The sequence below is a fragment of the Oryctolagus cuniculus genome, chromosome 11 (assembly GCF_964237555.1).
Source record: "Oryctolagus cuniculus chromosome 11, mOryCun1.1, whole genome shotgun sequence".
In the NCBI taxonomy this organism is placed as follows: domain Eukaryota; kingdom Metazoa; phylum Chordata; class Mammalia; order Lagomorpha; family Leporidae; genus Oryctolagus; species Oryctolagus cuniculus.
This window is the reverse complement of record NC_091442.1, coordinates 120,995,683-121,012,884: the sequence shown is the minus strand read 5'-3', so window position 1 is coordinate 121,012,884 and position 17,202 is coordinate 120,995,683. Positions and strand designations below refer to the sequence as shown.

The 17,202-nt window shown below is 60.9% G+C and overlaps 1 protein-coding gene across 3 annotated transcripts in view; it reads left to right on the top strand.

Moving 5' to 3' along the window:
- Positions 1–17,202, top strand: part of CELSR1 (cadherin EGF LAG seven-pass G-type receptor 1) — a 114,059-nt gene that overhangs the window by 25,154 nt on the left and 71,703 nt on the right. The gene's annotated exons all lie outside the window — the stretch shown is intronic.

Below are 17,202 nucleotides of genomic sequence, written 5' to 3'. Positions count from 1 at the left end.
TCAGAGGCTGCGTGTGACTGGCAGGTCATCTGGGGGGGGAGGGTCCTGGGGCGTCCTGTCGGGAGCTGGGCCCTTCCTTGTGTCCTGGGGGGCTGGAGTAGAGTGATGCCAGGAGGCCTAGGAGGCGAGGGGTGGGGCGTCCCTGGGCTGCAGGGGAGGGGTGGGGCGTCCCTGGGCTGCAGGGGAGGGGTGGGGTGTCCCAGTGGGAGTGCCTGCTGACAAAGACCAAGATGCTTCTGTGTGCGGGTTCCGTGGGAGCTCTGAGCTGAGAGTGGGGGCGCTGTGGGGTCAGGGGTTGCCTCTGGGACCTCATGTGCTCGCAGGAGAGGGAGCTGTAGACGTTTGGAGGGCTTTTAAGCTTACAGGTTAGAAGGATCCGGGAGGGGATCAGCCCTGGGCAGCACTGGCAGGGCTGCTGGCACCTGGCTCTGGGGTTCTGGGAGGTAGACCAGAAGCACGTGCGAAGCTGCCTTGATGTGTTAGAATCTACTGCAGGGTCCGGGGTCGTGGCGTAGCAGGTGCGACACCAGCGTCCCACATGGGCGCCAGTTCAAGTCCTGGCTGTTCGCTTCTGGTCCAGCTCCCTGCTGATGCTCCTGGGAAAGCAGAAGATGGTCCACATGCTGGCCCCTGTCACACTTGTGGGAGACTGGAAGGAGCTCCTCCTGGCTTCGTCCTGGCCCCGGGGAATGAACTAGCAGGCAGCTCGCTCGCTCTCTCTCTCTCTCTCTCTCTCTCTCTTTCCCTCACTCTTTGTAACTCTGACTTTCAAAATAAATAAATGAATCTTTACAAACACTGACTGCGGACGCCTCGTGGCTGGGGGCGGCAGGCGGGTTGTATCTGCTTCTCGCCATCGTGGCAGAGCAGTGAGCGTCCGTGGGCCGTCGGTCTCCGGGCTCCGTGTGGGATGCCAGGGCTTCCTGAATATGGAGACGGCGGCGGGATTGCTGAGTCGGTGGATCTGCCGTGTTTGGATTCTGACCGAATCACCCAATGGTCTTCTGCAAGCTTGGGGCCCTCAGCATCCTCGCCGCCAGCAGGTGCGCTGGGGTCTGTTGCCAGGTGTGGCAGTTGTTGTCGTCATCTCTGATATTTATTTATTTGAAAGGCAGAGTTACAGAGAGGCAGAGAGACAGAGAGAGATCAATCGATCGATCGATCAATCTTCCGTCCACTGGTTCACTCCCCAGATGGCCGCAATGACTGGAGCTGGGCCCATCTGAAGCCAGGAACTTCTTCCAGATCTCCCACGTGGGTGCAGGGTCCCAAGCACTTGGGCTATTTTCTACTGTTCTCCCAGGCCATAGCAGAGAGCTGGGTTGGAAGTAGAGCAGCTGGGACTTGAACTGGCGCTCATGGGATGCTGGCACTGCAGGCAGCAGCTTTACCCACTACCCCTCAGCACCAGCCCCCGTCTCTGAAATTTTTGCAAACCTGATGGGTAAGACGTCACCTGTTGCTTACTTCTCGCTGCTGTCCGAAGCCTGGAGCTTCCCAGGGCTGGGGCTGCCTGTGTCGGCCGCGGTGTGCTGCTTCCTTGTCCTGACTCTCTCTTCCTTCGTGGGCTCTGGCTTGGCGGTTAGCATGCCTGACCCCTGGAGTTGAAAACTGCCCTCGGTTTATTCGGTGTTTTCGCAGCCTTGTCTTCTCAGCACGTTCAGCTCTCGAATTCTTTGCGTTTGCTTTGGGGCAGTGCTAGGAGGTGGAGGGCCAGCCTGCCAGCCCCCAGTGCTGCTTGGCCACAGCTGCATTCCACAGCCCCGTGAGAATCCCTTCTCCGCCAGGTTTGCTCTACCCCCACCCCCCACTGGGCCGACTGGGTTACTGCTGCATTCCGGTGAGTTCCTGGAGCCCCTGGAGTATAGCATTCACTCCTGTTTGCTCTTTTGTGTTATTTTCTTGGGCTGTTCTTTTGGGTACTAGCTCTTGTGTGAGCCTGGTATCTCCTAGAAGGCTCTGTTGGATTGAAAAAGAGAGAATCCCATAGAAATCTTGGGATTCGGAGAACAGCCTTGTGTCCATGGATCACATTGTGCAGTGCCCGCCGCCCACTGATGTGTCTGCCCAGAACCTGTGTGGGGGACCTTGTTTGGAACAAAGGTGTCTTGGCAGATGCGGCGTGGAATGAAGGACCCCGAGGACAGACCCATCCGGGGCCGGCATGGGCTCTGGGTCCGATGCTGGGGCTTTTGCGGAGATGATGGGGAGGGATTCAGAGAGAAGAGGAAGGGGGTGCGAGGACAGAGGCAGAGGTGAGGGGCAGCCCCAGGGGCTGAAGCCACCACCGGAAGCCAGCAAGGCGGAGGGGTCCTCCCCTGGGGCCTCTGGGAGGAGCCAGCCTGTTTTAGCCACACCTCTGGGAAGGGAGGACTCCTGGGCACTGCCTTTCTGCTAGAGACGCGCGTCTCCGTCTCCCGAAGTCTCCTTTTCCGAGCCTTAGGATTAACCACGTTGGTCCACATGCACCTCCCATCCTGGGCTCCTTTTCTAGAACTTGGTGGTTTCTCCGCTGGCTGGCTCTTGCTGTGTGTTGCGAAGCCCCAAGTTTCTATCCATGGCCATGCATGCAGCCGCCGGGGCAGATGCTCTTATGGGGTTAAAATAAGTTCCCGGCCGATTTCTCCAGGAGAGCTGTCCCGTGGACTCCCAGCCACGTAGGTCTTGCTGCTCCCGTTCATTGTTTACCTCTGTTCTTTGTGGCCTTACCTGGTGGTCAGTGGGCTGCTGCCCTCTGAGTTTTGTTCAGTGGGGCTGCCCGGCAAGGCTGGGGTCTCTGCACATGGCCCAGGGGTCCTGCAGCGAGACCAGTGGTCGGTGATGAGTCAGCACACTCCTGGCCCTGGAGAAAGCTTGAGTGAGTCAGTGGCACAGTCGGCCGTTTAGTTGCCAGTGTTTGCCAGACTTTGTTAAATCCCTAGCATCAACGCTGTCCTCGAGGTCTCGGCCAATGTGGTAAGACAGGACAAAGCGAGGTATCAACGTGGGAGAGGGTGGAGGAACAGTGCTGTCATTCACAGATGATACCGTTACTTGCAAAGAGCCCGGACGAAGATGCAGATACGTGATTTGATTAAAGAGGGCATTCAGTAGGATTACTGGGAACTGTTACAGTAAAAAATCGAGTGTGTTTCTCTGGGCCCTCAGTAAGTGGAGATGGAATGCGTTGTTTCTAAGAGGGTGGAAAATGAAACAACCAGGAATACCTCCAATGAAGTGTGGACAGAAAATGATACAGTATTACCCAGGGGTGGCGTTTGTAGGTCATTTTGCTTGGGATGCCCTGGACCCATATCTGAGTGCCTGAGTCCTGGTTCCTCCACTTCCCATTCTGGCTTCCTGCTGCTGTGCATCCTGGGAGGCAGTGGGCCGTGGCTCAAGTGCTTGGGTTTCTGCCGCCCTCATGGGAGGCCTGGGTTGAGAACCTGGCTGCTGACCTTGACCTGGCCCAGCCCTGACTGTTGCAGGTGTTCCTGTGGGAAGAACACCAGAGCTGGTGAGACGGGAGCCGAGAGGACCTGCCTGACCTGCAGAAAGAGCACAGGGACTTCTAGTCGCCTCTCCTCTGGCGAGCTCACAAGATGCGTGTAGAGAATGTCTCCTTCTGGCTGGGAGAGGACATCGGGGGCACAGGCAGTGCTGTCGGGTGCAGCCGACCCCCAGGGGACACTGTGGCTGTCACGTTCCAGGGAGGGGAGCTGCTGGGGTCCAGTGGGCAGAGGCCAGGGCACTGTCCAGGGCCGTGTACCACAGGGCAGGGTGACCTGTCCACAGGGCCCAGCAGTGGCCCTGGCTCCTAGCTTGTCTGATGTCAGTCAGGTGGGGACCCTGTGGGTGTGAGGGCGTTGGCGTCAGGAGGGGCTCTCTGGGCAGACTGCGGCACTGCGGTCATCCCGTCGTCCACAGCCGTGTGGTGGGCATGGCAGGTGTCCCCGAGGAAGCCCAGGCTGCTGGGGAAGGGGTGGCTTTCTCACTCCCAGCCTGGGCAGCATTTCTGGGAACTCGGCTCCAGCCGTTGTCCCAGCCCTGTCCCATCTCGGGTTCGGGGTCAGGCTGGGGCCCCTGCGGTGCCTCAGGATCTAGCTGCTGTCCCTGCAGAGGGAAGGGGCACCCGGCAGAGCCCCGGGCCGGCTTCAGCATCGCTGCTGCTCCGGGAGCATAGGGTGGGCAAGCAGGCTTGGGCTAATGGCGTACAGCACCCTCGGCCGCGGGTGCAGTGCCCGTGCACCCCTGGCCCTGGAGAAGTGGCCCCAGGTGTTACCAGGCAGGATCTCTGGTTGTGGGGGCTGGGCACTGGGGACAGCAGCTGGTTATTGGCTCAAGATTCCGAGCGGAGCAAAAGCATGTTGGCTAGCCCAGGACCAGGCACAGCCTGAGCCTGAGTGCTGGCCATGGAAGAGCCGAAGGGCGGCCAGGTGCTCCTGGGGTCAGGCTGCAGGACTGGCTGCGGCACAGCCCCACCTGGCTGTGGGGCGGGGGTGCTCTCGGGGACCCAGCATGGCCCCGCCTGGCTGTGGGGCGGGGGTGCTCTCGGGGATCCAGCATGGCCCCACCTGGCTGTGGGGCGGGGGTCCTCTCGGGGGTCCAGCATGGCCCCGCCTGGCTGTGGGGCGGGGGTCCTCTCGGGGGTCCAGCATGGCCCCGCCTGGCTGTGGGGCGGGGGTGCTCTCAGGGGTCCAGTATGGCCCCGCCTGGCTGTGGGGCGGGGCTCCTCTCGGGGGTCCAGCATGGCCCCGCCTGGCTGTGGGGCGGGGGTGCTCTCAGGGGTCCAGTATGGCCCCGCCTGGCTGTGGGGCGGGGGTGCTCTCGGGGACCCAGCATGGCCCCGCCTGGCTGTGGGGCGGGGGTCCTCTTGGGGGTCCCAGCTGATGTACCTCTCCCTGCTGTGCTGCAAGAAACCCTGGAAAACCCCATTCCTGGGAACTTCCCTCTAGGGGCTGGGGGGAGGGGCTTTGTTCCTCTGACCTCCCCTAGCCAGGCCCACAGGGCACAACCCTGGCTTCTCCCAGGCCTGGTGCCAGGGATTTGGGCTGTGTTCCTGCCGAGCAGTCCACCGAGGTCACGGGTGTGCAGGCACCTGTGCACACACAGACACGTGCACACACACAGAGCACGTGTGGGCACCTGCAGCCCCTCCCCACTCCCCCCACCCCGCAGCACCCCGCTGCCCCGCCCCCGCCCAGCCTGGCCCTGTCTGCCGCCCCTGCCAGGCCGCGGACACCTGGAGGGCACGGCTGTGGTTCTTCTCCCCTGGCATCCTCAGAGCGCAGCCTGGCGCACAGCGGCTGCACGTATTTGTCAAATTAATGAGCGACAGCACTTAATTAGAGTTCCTTTGGGTTTAGGTTGCAGATTAGAATCTTTGAAAACATATTCTACCTAATAATTGTTCACTGTAGCTGTAACACACACAGTCAGTTGCGGTAATTAGTGAGAGGACCGACATGCCCTTCTCGGGACCCTTGGGGTGCCCTGAGAGGGAAACCCGATTTGTAACTTTTAGGTTCTGTCTTAATCGCTTAATAACAAGATGTTTGATATTGGATTAATCTTTTCCATCTGGCCCGACCCAGCTAATGGCACTGCTGAGCGAATTCGGAGCAGGTGTTCTCCCTTGAACTTGGAAGTGTGTGAGTGAGGATGTAGGGGTGAGTGTGGGTGTGCGTGTGGGTGAGGGTGTGGGTGTGTTTATAGGTAGGGTATGTATGGTGTGAGTGAGGGTGTAGGGGTGAGTATGGGTGTGCATATGGGTGAGGGTATGGGTTGTTTATAGGTATGGGTGTGTGTGGTGTGAGTGAGGTTGAAGGTGTGGGGTGAGTGTGGGTGTACATGTGGGTGAGGGTCTGGGTGTGTCTATAGGTGTGGGTGTGTGTGGTGTGAGTGAGGTTGAGGGTGTAGGGGTGAGTGTGGGTGTGGGTGAGGGTCTGGGTGTATTTATAGGTGTGGGTGTGTGTGGTGTGAGTGAGGGTGTAGGGGTGAGTGTGGGTGAGGTGTGGGTGTGTCTATAGGTGTGGGTGTGTGTGGTGTGAGTGAGGGTGTAGGGGTGAGTGTGGGTGTGGGTGTGTTTATAGGTGTGGGTGTGTGTGGTGTGAGTGAGGTTGAGGGTGTAGGGTTGAGTGTGAGTGTGGGTGTACATGTGGGTGAGGGTGTGGGTGTGTCTCTAGGTGTGGGTGTGTGTGGTGTGAGTGAGGTTGAGGGTGTAGGGGTGAGTGTGGGTGTGCATGTGGGTGAGGGTCTGGGTGTGTTTATAGGTGTGGGTGTGTGTGGTGTGAGTGAGGGTGTAGGGGTGAGTGTGGGTGTGGGTGTGTTTATAGGTGTGGGTGTGTGTGGTGTGAGTGAGGTTGAGGGTGTAGGGTTGAGTGTGAGTGTGGGTGTACATGTGGGTGAGGGTGTGGGTGTGTCTCTAGGTGTGGGTGTGTGTGGTGTGAGTGAGGTTGAGGGTGTAGGGGTGAGTGTGGGTGTGCATGTGGGTGAGGGTCTGGGTGTGTTTATAGGTGTGGGTGTGTGTGGTGTGAGTGAGGGTGTAGGGGTGAGTGTGGGTGTGGGTGTGTTTATAGGTGTGGGTGTGTGTGGTGTGAGTGAGGTTGAGGGTGTAGGGTTGAGTGTGAGTGTGGGTGTACATGTGGGTGAGGGTGTGGGTGTGTCTCTAGGTGTGGGTGTGTGTGGTGTGAGTGAGGTTGAGGGTGTAGGGGTGAGTGTGGGTGTGCATGTGGGTGAGGGTCTGGGTGTGTTTATAGGTGTGGGTGTGTGTGGTGTGAGTGAGGGTATGGGGTGGGTGAGGGTGAGGGTGTGGGTATGTTTATAGGTATGGGTGTGTGTGGTGTGACTGAGGGTGTAGGGTTGAGTGTGGGTGTGCATGTGGGTGAGGGTGTGGGTGTGTCTATAGGTGTGGGTGTGTGTGGTGTGAGTGAGGGTGTAGGGGTGAGTGTGGGTGAGGGTCTGGGTTTATAGGTATGGGTGTGTGTGGTATGAGTGAGGTTGATGGTGTAGGGGTGAGGGTATGGGTGAGGGTGTGGGTGTGTCTCTAGGTGTGGGTGTGTGTGGTGTGAGGGTGTAGGGGTGAGTGTGGGTGAGGGTCTGAGAGTGTTTATAGGTGTGGGTGTGTGTGGTGTGTGAGGTTGAGGGTGTAGGGATGAGGGTATGGGTGAGGGTGTGGGTGTGTCTCTAGGTGTGGGTGTGTGTGGTGTGAGTGAGGTTGAGGGTGTAGGGGTGAGTGTGGGTGTGCATGTGGGTGAGGATCTGGGTGTGTCTATAGGTGTGGGTGTGTGTGGTGTGAGTGAGGGTGTAGGGGTGAGTGTGGGTGAGGGTGTGGGTATGTTTATAGGTATGGGTGTATGTGGTGTGAGTGAGGGTGTAGGGGTGAGTGTGGGTGTGCATGTGGGTGAGGGTGTGGGTGTGTCTCTAGGTGTGGGTGTGTGTGGTGTGAGTGAGGGTGTAGGGGTGAGTGTGGGTGTGCATGTGGGTGAGGGTCTGGGTGTGTCTATAGGTGTGGGTGTGTGTGGTGTGAGTGAGGGTGTAGGGGTGAGTGTGGGTGAGGGTCTGGGTGTGTCTATAGGTGTGGGTGTGTGTGGTGTGAGTGAGGGTGTAGGGGTGAGTGTGGGTGAGGGTGTGGGTGTGTCTCTAGGTGTGGGTGTGTGTGGTGTGAGTGAGGTTGAGGGTGTAGGGGTGAGTGTGGGTGAGGGTGTGGGTGTGTGTGGTGTGAGTGAGGTTGAGGGTGTAGGGGTGAGGGTGTGTGGTGGTACCTGGGACTTCCTTAGCGCATTTGTAACTGGAAGGAGGAACCCCTGCTTTCCTGTGTTCAGCAGATGCGATGGGAGTTGCACCGTAATGGAGGTCTGGGCCAGTGGTTAATCTTTTCCCCAGAATAAATGAGGCGTCCATTTCCCGTGGAGTTGGCGGGAAGGAGCCTTGCTCTGGCGCAGTGGGGTCAGCGAGCACACACCCTGGCTCCCCTGAGGCTGCAGGGGCGCTGAGGGGAAACCTCCACGCCTGCCAACGCAGGTGCCACAGTGAGTGCCTGGGGGTCCCAGGCTGCCCCCGGCCCCTCCAACTGCCCTGCCAGGCGGCCCGTATCTTCACACAGCCTCTCGTGGTCTCACACTTCACCAACCGGCTCAGTGTAACTACCCGGGGAGGGCCTTCAGGGCCCCTGTGTGGGGAGGCATTGGGGGGTCTCCCGTGTCCCTGGCAGGTGTCACACTCCAGATTCAGGGGGAAGGGGACACAGGTCCCACCTGTTGCTGTCAACCCTTGTGGCCATTTTCTAAAGCCACATTTTTTATTTATTAATCTATTTTAAAGATTTATTTGAAAGGCGGAGAGAGAGAGAGAGAGAGAGAGAGAGAGAGAGAGAGAGAAATCTTCCATCTGCTGTTTCATTCCCCAGATGGATGCAATGGCCAGGGCGGGGGCAGGAGCTGCATCCGGGTCTCCCACGTGGGTGGCAGGGGCCCAAGCACCTGGGCCATCCTCACTGCTTTCCCAAGCCATTATCAGGGAGCCGGATAAGAAGGGAAGCAGCCAGGACACAAACTGGGGATGTTGGCAACGCAGGTGGTGGCTTAACCCATTGTGCCACAACGCCAGCCCCTAAAGCTACGTCTTTAAACATTTGGTCTGCACCCAGACGAGAGGACAACCTCGCCTCCCTCCTGAGCTTGCTGTCCCTGGGGTCAGTGCGCCCCGCTCACTCAAGCAACACCTTCCCTGCCTCCCTGCTCCCATCTGTCATCCTCCCTCCCACCCTCATGTCATTTGAAGCATTGCTGTGGCTGTTCTAGAATAGTCCAGTTATGAAACCGTGCCCCCCCCCCCCAAGGATGTGACGTAAAGGACAAGGACAGGCACAGGTGCGCCCAGGTCCAGGGTGTTTCCTGGAGCCTGCGCTGTGCCTTCCCGGTCCTACTTTTCTCATGCTGCCGAAGTAATCTTGCTTTACGTCCCTCTGCTCTTTGCTGTGGTTCCTGGCTTGTGGTGCTGGCTCCCAGCAGCTGGCTGTGCCGTAGCCCTCACCTGCTCATACCTGCCCCTCACCTGCTGCCCCATGGCTCAGGAGACCAGAGTGAATTTTGCAGCAATGAAGTTGGCAGCAAAGCCGGGCTGTGCCAGTGTGTGTCGCACTCAGTGTGCGCGTCCACTGGGAGGTGAGTGTGGCTGGGGCTCTGCTCTGTGCAAGGTGGTGTGTGTGGTGCCTTTCACCACTGCTGTGGCTGAAAGTCCTCGATTCCAAAGTCGCCGGGGGCCAGGGCTTTCAGAGGAAGGATCCGGGGCCTGTCTTTAAGTCCTGTGTGTTTCTGGAGTTGAGATGCACAGTACCAGCCTGCGCACCCACAGCCACAGTGCTTTTTCTCTGACCGTTCCTGTTGGTGTCTGCACCACGCTGCGACGTGCCACACGCGAATCGGCCGTCTGCAACTCGGGCATTCCTGTTAGGTCTCCCCGGCCTGCGGCGCTCCGCTCTGTGCGGTAGCTCCCTCGGTGTGCGGGCCCCAGTCCCTCCTGGTCCTCTTTCTGCCGACACTTGTTGACTTCCGAATTTCTGCCACCCTGTGGGTGTAGGCGTCTTGTCATGCTTCACCGTGCAGTTTTGTTTGTCGTAGGATCGGCTCTTCCGGCTTGGGGCTTGTCTTATTACTTTTTTTTGGTGGGGGTGAGGGTTACTTTTTAATAAGTTCTTGCTTTTACTCTGCTATGGGGTGGGAGCGTCCCAGTGCTGGCTTACCCCTCTGTGCCACGATGCCGCCCCCACTACTTGTGAGGTCCCGTGGCTGCTGTGGCCTGCCTGGCGATCCTGGCCACCCTCTCCGTTTCAAGGCTGCCATTTCTGTGCAGCATAATCTGTTGGCAGGTGCCAGGGACTGGGATGTTGACCTGTTTTGGGGTCTACCCCACACGTAGTTGGGGTATTTTATGGCTTATAAAAGTGCCAGTCTGCTGCTCATGTCCCCTCGCCGCCCGCCCAGGGCAGCCGTCTGGGCCCTTGGGTGCCCGTGGGCAGACTGTACAGCACTGCCACTCCAGCCGTCAGAGGAGGCTTTTCCCCAAGGCGCCCCTGGGGCCTCGGGTGAGCACCCGGTGACCGACGTGCTTCCAGGGCTCGGCTTTTCCCGGCAGCTGCTGGGACCATCCTACTGGGCTCGGGCTTGGGCTCAGAGTGTTATCCTCTGTAGTGACCAGGGACACAGAATGTCAGGGGCCGCATGCAGGAGCAGGGGTCTGGGCCGTGCAGTGTGTAGCAGGCTTCGGCAAGGAGATGGAAGCTCCTGGGAGCAGACACAGCCCAGGGAGTCCTGAACCCAGGCCTGCCCTCCTGCAGGTGTGCGTATGAGGACCCAGAGAGGAGCAGGAGTGAGAACAGCATGTGTGCACGCAGGCGGAAGCCCATGCACCTGCTGCCCAGCCCTCAGAGGCTGCTGGGTGAGGGGCCCAGCTGGGTGGCAGGGCTCCTGAGGCTCCCGGATCCTGGGGCCAGCGGTGAGTGGCTGTGAGCAGCAGTGACTAGACGCAGCTCTGACTGCCCGCGAAACTTCGTCCAGACGCCCGTAGCCTCAGCTGCCTGCTGATTTGCACACCTGGGAGGCACAGTGACGGCCGAGTACTTGGTCCCTGCCACTCTGGGGGAGAGACCTGGACTGAGTTCCAGCTGCCGGCTTTGGCCCTGCCCAGCCCTAGCCATTGTGGACATTTGGGGAGTGAACCAGTGGGTAGGAGCTTTCTCTTTCTTTGTCTTTCTGCCTCTCAGATAAATGAACAAAAACAAACTCCCCTCACTTTTGCTGTCCACAGCCCTTTGGCTGCCGTCCCTGGGACCAGAGCGTACGTGGCCGTCCCGTGGCAGGTGCTTGGGGCTGCGCCATCACACTGGAGGGTGGGCAGCCTTGGGGCTGGAGCAAGGTGCTCACTGTCTCTCCGTGGTCCGTGCCATCCTTCCTACCACTCTGCCAGGGAACGTTGCCATTGTCCGAGGATGGGGGCAATGTAGTTTCTGGCTTGGGTGGGGAGAGCTCCCTGTGGCCCAGCCAGCTTCCGTCTTGGGCCCAGCTGCAGAGGGAGGCGCTGGGCGCGCTGCCGAGAGATGGATCCGGTGTGGGCCAGGGCTCCAGGCCCAGGTTCTTGTCAAAAGGCTCAAGCTGGAAGAAGGATCCAGAATGTCTGTGTCACTCCCAAGGGCGTGGCTGTCAGCCAGTGCTGCTCGGCCCCTGGTGGGTGTCTGACCAGCTCTGGAGACCTCTTGGTAGCCACAGCCTGGGGCTGAGGGCTGCTGGCATCTGTGGGCAGAGCCCAGGGCCCTGCTCAGTGTCCCAGGGCCACCCCTCGTGGACTCTCTTGGCCCTGGACTGCAGTGGGGAAGTCTGGGCCAAGAGGCTGAAGGCCCAGACAGCCGCGACTTCAGCCCTGCGGCCCCCAGCACCCTGCAGCAGGGGTGGGATCAGACTCGGGCATCGCAGCTCAGCAAATGAATTCCTCCATGTTGCTCGGCGAGAACCTGGATGGGCAGGAAGGGCCTCGAGGACTCCAAGGGGGCGCTCGGCGGATGCCCTGTGCGCTGCTGGGGCCCGGCAGGTGGGTTTGGCCTGGCTTGGCTCTGCCCTGGCCTCAGGGAGGCAGGTCTGGTGTCTCCGGGGAGAGAGGGTGGCTTCCCAGCCCTGGAAGCGGGAGGCGGCTCTGCCTGTGCAGGCCGGGTCTCCCTCCACCTTCACCAGCTCGGCTCCAGGACAGCACTGAACGGGCTTGGAAAGCAGCCTTCTCCCCTCGGAGAATTTCGTACTTGAGCAAGCCTTAGCTTTTTTCCTTTTTTTTTTTTTTTTAAGATTTTATTTATTTAAGAGTTAAAGTTACAGACAGTGAGAGGGAGAAACAGAGAGAAAGGTCTTCCATCTGTAGGTTCACTCCCTAAATGGCCGCAACAGTTGCAGCTGCGCCAATCCGAAGCCAGGAGCCAGGAGCTTCTTCTCGGTCTCCCATGTGGGTGCAGGGGCCCAAGGACTTGGACCATCCTCCACTGTCTTCCCAGGCCATAGCAGAGAGCTGGATCGGAAGAGGAGCAGCCGGGACTAGAACCGGTGCCCATATGGGATGCCAGCACCGCAGGGATTAACCTACTGCGCCACAGCACCGGCCCCTCCCTTTTTAAAAATGGAGGTGGAAATCACGTGAGGCGGGACTAAACACTTTAAAGTGAGCGCCGCAGTGGCATCCAGCACACTCACCGGCTGGTGTGGTCATCACCTCTCAGATCACGGCCATCGCCCGGAGACGCCCCACAGCCCACACCGCGACGCTCCAACCCGGTCACTCCCCGACCCTTCTACCCCCTGCCTCTAGCAGCCGGCAGTCTGGCTTCTGTCTCTCGGGGCGCACCTGTCTCACCTGTCCCGGGTTCTGTCTTGTGCAGCCGTGTGCCCCGAGGCCTCCGTGTCTGGCTGCTTTCCTGGGTACGATGCCTTTGAGCCTCACCTCTCGGGGGAGCTGCACAGGGTCTCCTGCCCCGCACGGTCCAGGCGTTTCGGGAACTGGCCTGGTCACCTCCATGGTGACAGCATCATTCTCCAGGAGCCAGGTGGCTTTGCTGTCTTAAGGCAGCAGTAGGTGGGCATGGAGTCCGGGGGGGACGACACCCACGTCCCACGTTGGCGTCCCAGCCCTGTTGCCCACTCCAGCTTCCTGCTAACACAGACCGTGGGAGACAGCGGTGATGGCTCGCGTGGTTGGGTCCTTACGTCCCGTGTGGGAGACCTAGATTGAGTTCCTGGCTCCTGGCTTTGGCCCAGCCTGGATCAGGCCATCGTGGGTATTTGGGGATGAACAATGGATGAGAGCTTTCTCTGTTTCTACCTCTCAAAACCAAAAAAAAAAAAAAAAAAAAAAAAACCCAAACCAAAAACATACACACACACACACACAAAAGCCCAGCAGTGGGTGTGGCCCGAGTCTGCTTTCCAAGTGGTCTGGAATGTCCCTTTCATGCTTAACTGAGAGTAGTGGTGTGCAGTGAGCCAGCAGAGGTGGGTGGCACCTGCTGGGGGCTCCAGCGTCTCAGCGGTGGTGACGCAGCCTCTGGTTAAGGCGCTGGCCTGGGTACACTCCCCAGATAGGAATCAGCAGATGACCACCCCTGATGGTGGGCCCTGGGATCTGGGCAGGGTTAGGGGTTGGCGCTGGGGCCTGGTCTTGTCCCTTCCTAAGACTTTTGATACCGGCAGGGGAGGGGCTGTGAAGACCTCCGCTCCTGCGCCCCAGCCTACAGCAGCCACTTGAGGGAGGTGGAGACGACAGGTTATGGACGTGGGTTCCAGGTGAGAGAAACCCAAGGCATGGACTGCCTTGGGGGCTAGGGAAGACCCTCGCCCACCATCGTCCAGCTGAGAACCCAGCTTGGAGGTGGACGAGGAGGGACGGGCAGCTGGTGCCAGGCAGGGCTGCGCTGGTGCTGTCAGCACCGTGTGAGTTGACTGCAAGGTTGCAGCCCCACTGTGGGCGGGCCCAGGTCTTGACAAGACACCTGATTGGCTGGAGACACTCATGCATTTGTTCCCAACCCCACAGCTTGTGTCACCTGTTCTGTGACATAGACCCAGATCCATAGCTGGGGCCGAAGGTTCTGGACTTGGCCTTTGCTGCTTAGAGAGGAGCAAGACCAGACACCCACGGGGAGTAGGATCAGAACCTCACCCCTGTTGTCTGACCTCAGTGTGGCCTCCTGCCTGTTGCTGTGAGGGCCCCAGGTGGGGCGGCACCGAGGGGCGGGCACAGCCTTTGTCCCAGGCTGGCTGATGGCCAGCAGCGCCCTGTGGGCATGACCACAGGGAGGCCTTGAACTCTGAGAACGTCAAGGGCAGGTGGTGGCGACAGCAAGTGGAGGAGCTCCTGGCCACGGTGCATGGGGTAGGCCGGCAGAGTGGCCCAGGCTCCCCTGGCACCAGCCCCAACCCCGCTGAAGCCCAGGGAGTGTAACGCGTTAGGAGCTCGCCCCCTCCACCTCTGTCCATGGTGCGGGGCTGTGGTCCTCTGGGGCCCCTTTCTGGTCCATCCCGTCTGTCCTCGGTGGGAAGCTCAGGACCCTGCCACTCACAGCCTGAGTGACCTTGCTGGGCCCGGGCAGCCGCCTTGTCCCTCTGTGTCTGTGTCCACCAAGGCACCATGCACGGACTCCTCCCAGTCCACCTCTTTGAGGACATTTCCCACAAGGCCGGCAGCGGCTGGAGGCCCACCCACCCCTGCCTCAGCACCCTCATCTCCCCCGCCCCCACCTTCCCATCCGTCCCATCCCGGCTGCTGTTGGGGGGTGGGGACTGTGAGGCCGCGAGCAGGGCTGAGTGACGCCGGCCATGAGCAGGGCTGAGTGACACTGTCTTTTTAAGAAGGGGAGGCAGAGACTGTGACAAGCGCCATCCCCCGAGGAGACTCGGCTGCCTGCTGCCTCCTGGTCGCCCAGTGCCCAGCCCCTCGCCCTCCGTGTGGGACCGCCCGTGGCCGGGTGTTATCCGTGGGCCTCCACGTTTGTGTCCACGAAGGCTGCTGCGTTGCTGTCGGCTCAGGAATCCCAGCCAGGCCGTGAAGGAGAGCAGCGCGGCGGGTTCCGGGACAGCCGGGCCGAGCTCGCAGTGTGAGGGAGACGGCGTTGGGAGGACGGCAGGGCGTGTGCGTGTCTCCCGTACGGTCAGCGCTGGTCACACTGAGGCCTGCCTGGGGGCGGTACATCATCACCGTCACTTTGTGCACGAGTGGCGTCGGGCCTGAGTGCAGGTCCGTGTTCCGGGCTGTGCTTCCTGGGGCGGGGCGGACGGGACAGCCCAGAGCACCCAGAGGCCTGGGCGTTCAGCTTTGCAGAACAAAGCCGTGTGTGGTGTGCGGGAACGCGATCCTCAGTAGCGGTGGTCACCAGGAAGCAACGGTGCCCTGCCCGTGCTGTCGTCCTCGGCCCTCGCCAAAGCGGAAACAGAACCGGACCAGACAGCGACCAAGGGAGAAAACAGCTCACTGGGAACCAGGGGCCTGCAGCTCCGTGCGCAGCCGGCGGGGCTGGGGTTAGAGGTGCGGCTGCGACTCTGCATCCTACCCCCCCCCCCCGCCTTCCCTCCCTGCCACACCCCTGTGTGCAGCAGCTGCTGAGTGCCAGGAGCCTCTCTGGCCGTGACAGGTGCTCCTGGAGCAGGGCCCCGGGACTCACAGAGGGAAAGCAAGGAGGAAGAGTGACGTCAGGTCACAGGGCGGGGCTCAGCGTGCGGGGACACTGAGCTGACACACAGCTGACAGGCTGTGCGCACGGCCTGGGGCAGGCAGAAGGATGATGTGGTGACAGGGAGGTGTCACTGTCTGGGGGTGGGGCGACCCTGAGACAGGTGAGGGGCTGCGGTTTTACTCTGGGGCCACAAGGGGTTGGGGTGACGGCTGTGCGGGTGGTGGGGGAGGGATGCTGAGGCCATGGTCCCGAGGGACGTGAGGCGGCCCCTTTGCTTTGGGACGCCTTCGGCTGTGGCGAGTGCCCACGTTTGCACGGTCGGCGGCACAGGGGCATCCACGTGCCCGTGTGGCCGTCGCTGTCCCCAGCTCGAGCCGTTCCTTTTTCCAAACTGGAACTTGGCCCCGACTCAACACCGGCTGCCCCTCCCTGCTCAGCCCTGGCCCCCTGCAAACCCCATCCCGAGGACCCCCAACATCAGGATTGCTCTGGGTGTCTGGTGTCTTTCACGAGGTCCACGCGCGTGGCAGGGGAATGGGGCTGCTGGTTGGTGCCGGGTGTGCGTGTCCCCAGGAGCCACGTAACTCACGGGAGGACGAGCAGGAAAGAGACGTGGAGAAGGGGGTAGCTTCCAGAGGGAGGAGGAGCCCACCCACCCACTGCCTTGAGGGTGCAGAGACCCAGGCAGGACTGACCAGGTCCCTTGAGGTTGTCTGGGAGGGGTGGGCTCCTGGCTCAGAGGCGGCGCCCCCCATACCCTCCTCACCCCACCACCATGTCCATTCACTGGAGGACGCGGATCCCATGGGGCAGGGCCGATCTCCCCCGATTCCCTCCCCGACTCCAGACCCCACCTGCGACACCGGGCATTTGGGGGTGGGCATGGTTTAGCGCACAGGAAGTTGTCGGTGTCGGGTAGGAAGGGCGGTGAGGGTACGGGTTCTCCCACACATCTCTGTGCCGCTGGTTTTGTCTGTTCTCATGCTGGTGGGAGAGCAGCCCAAACTCGGTGGTGTCAGATACTCGCTGTGCTGTGTGTGAGTCCGGCTCACGGGACACTGGCCTCCACCTTGGACTGTCTGGGCTGCCCGCCAGGCCCCACAGGGCCAAGTCTGGGTCCTGGGGGCCACGCTCTTACCTAGGGAGCCTGGCTCTCCCCAGCGTGGCGTCCCCAGCCTAGCCTCCCTGGTGTGATGTCCTCAGCCTGGCTGTCCCCACTGTGGCCTCCCTGGTGCAATGTCCCCGGCCTGGCTGTCCCCACTGTGGCCTCCCTGGTGTGATGTCCCCAGCCTGGCTGTCCCCACCGTGGCCTCCCCAGCATGGTGTCCCCAGCCTGACTGTCCCCAGTGTGGCGTCTGGCGTCTGAGGAAAGAGGCAGAACCTTCCAGTCCTGTTAGGGCCTGGACTGGGAGGTCCAGAGTCCCCTCCTGCCACTCCCCGGGGGTGGAAGTGGCCCCGGCCCTGGGGTGGGTGTGGGAGGGGCAGCGGGGTCATCCTGGAGGCTGCTGCCCTGGGGTCACTGCCGCCCCCCTGTTTTTCCTCCTTCCTGGGCAGGCTGCCCCCCTGGGTTGTGTGAGCACAGGTGCTGTCTGGCTGTTGACTGTGCGTCCCCTTTGTGTTCTGTGAGGCTGTAGACAGAGCCCGGGCTTAGGCCAGGCCTGGGGGCGCATTTTCCGAGCTCAGCTTGGCCTGGGGCTCAGCCGGCTGGCAGGGAAGAGTCAGTGGGCGCTCGGTGCCTGCTGGACGTTCCTGGGTACTGCTGCGGCATCGGGGTGAGGCGGGGGCTCCCCTCCTGCCGGGCCTGCATCCCTGGAGTCTCGGATTTCTCACCTGTTATGCGGGGATCCCTGTGTAATCGAGCAGGCAGGAGCAGCTGTGACTTCCCCAGGTTCCTTCCCTGGTGTCTGCAGGGCTGCGTGGCTCAAGGTCACTCCTGGAAAGGCCGGGTCTTGGTGCCCCAGGTGTCCTGAGTCGGTGCCCCCAGGTGTCATAAGGCCCCCTGCCTGCTGCTGTGCCTGTTA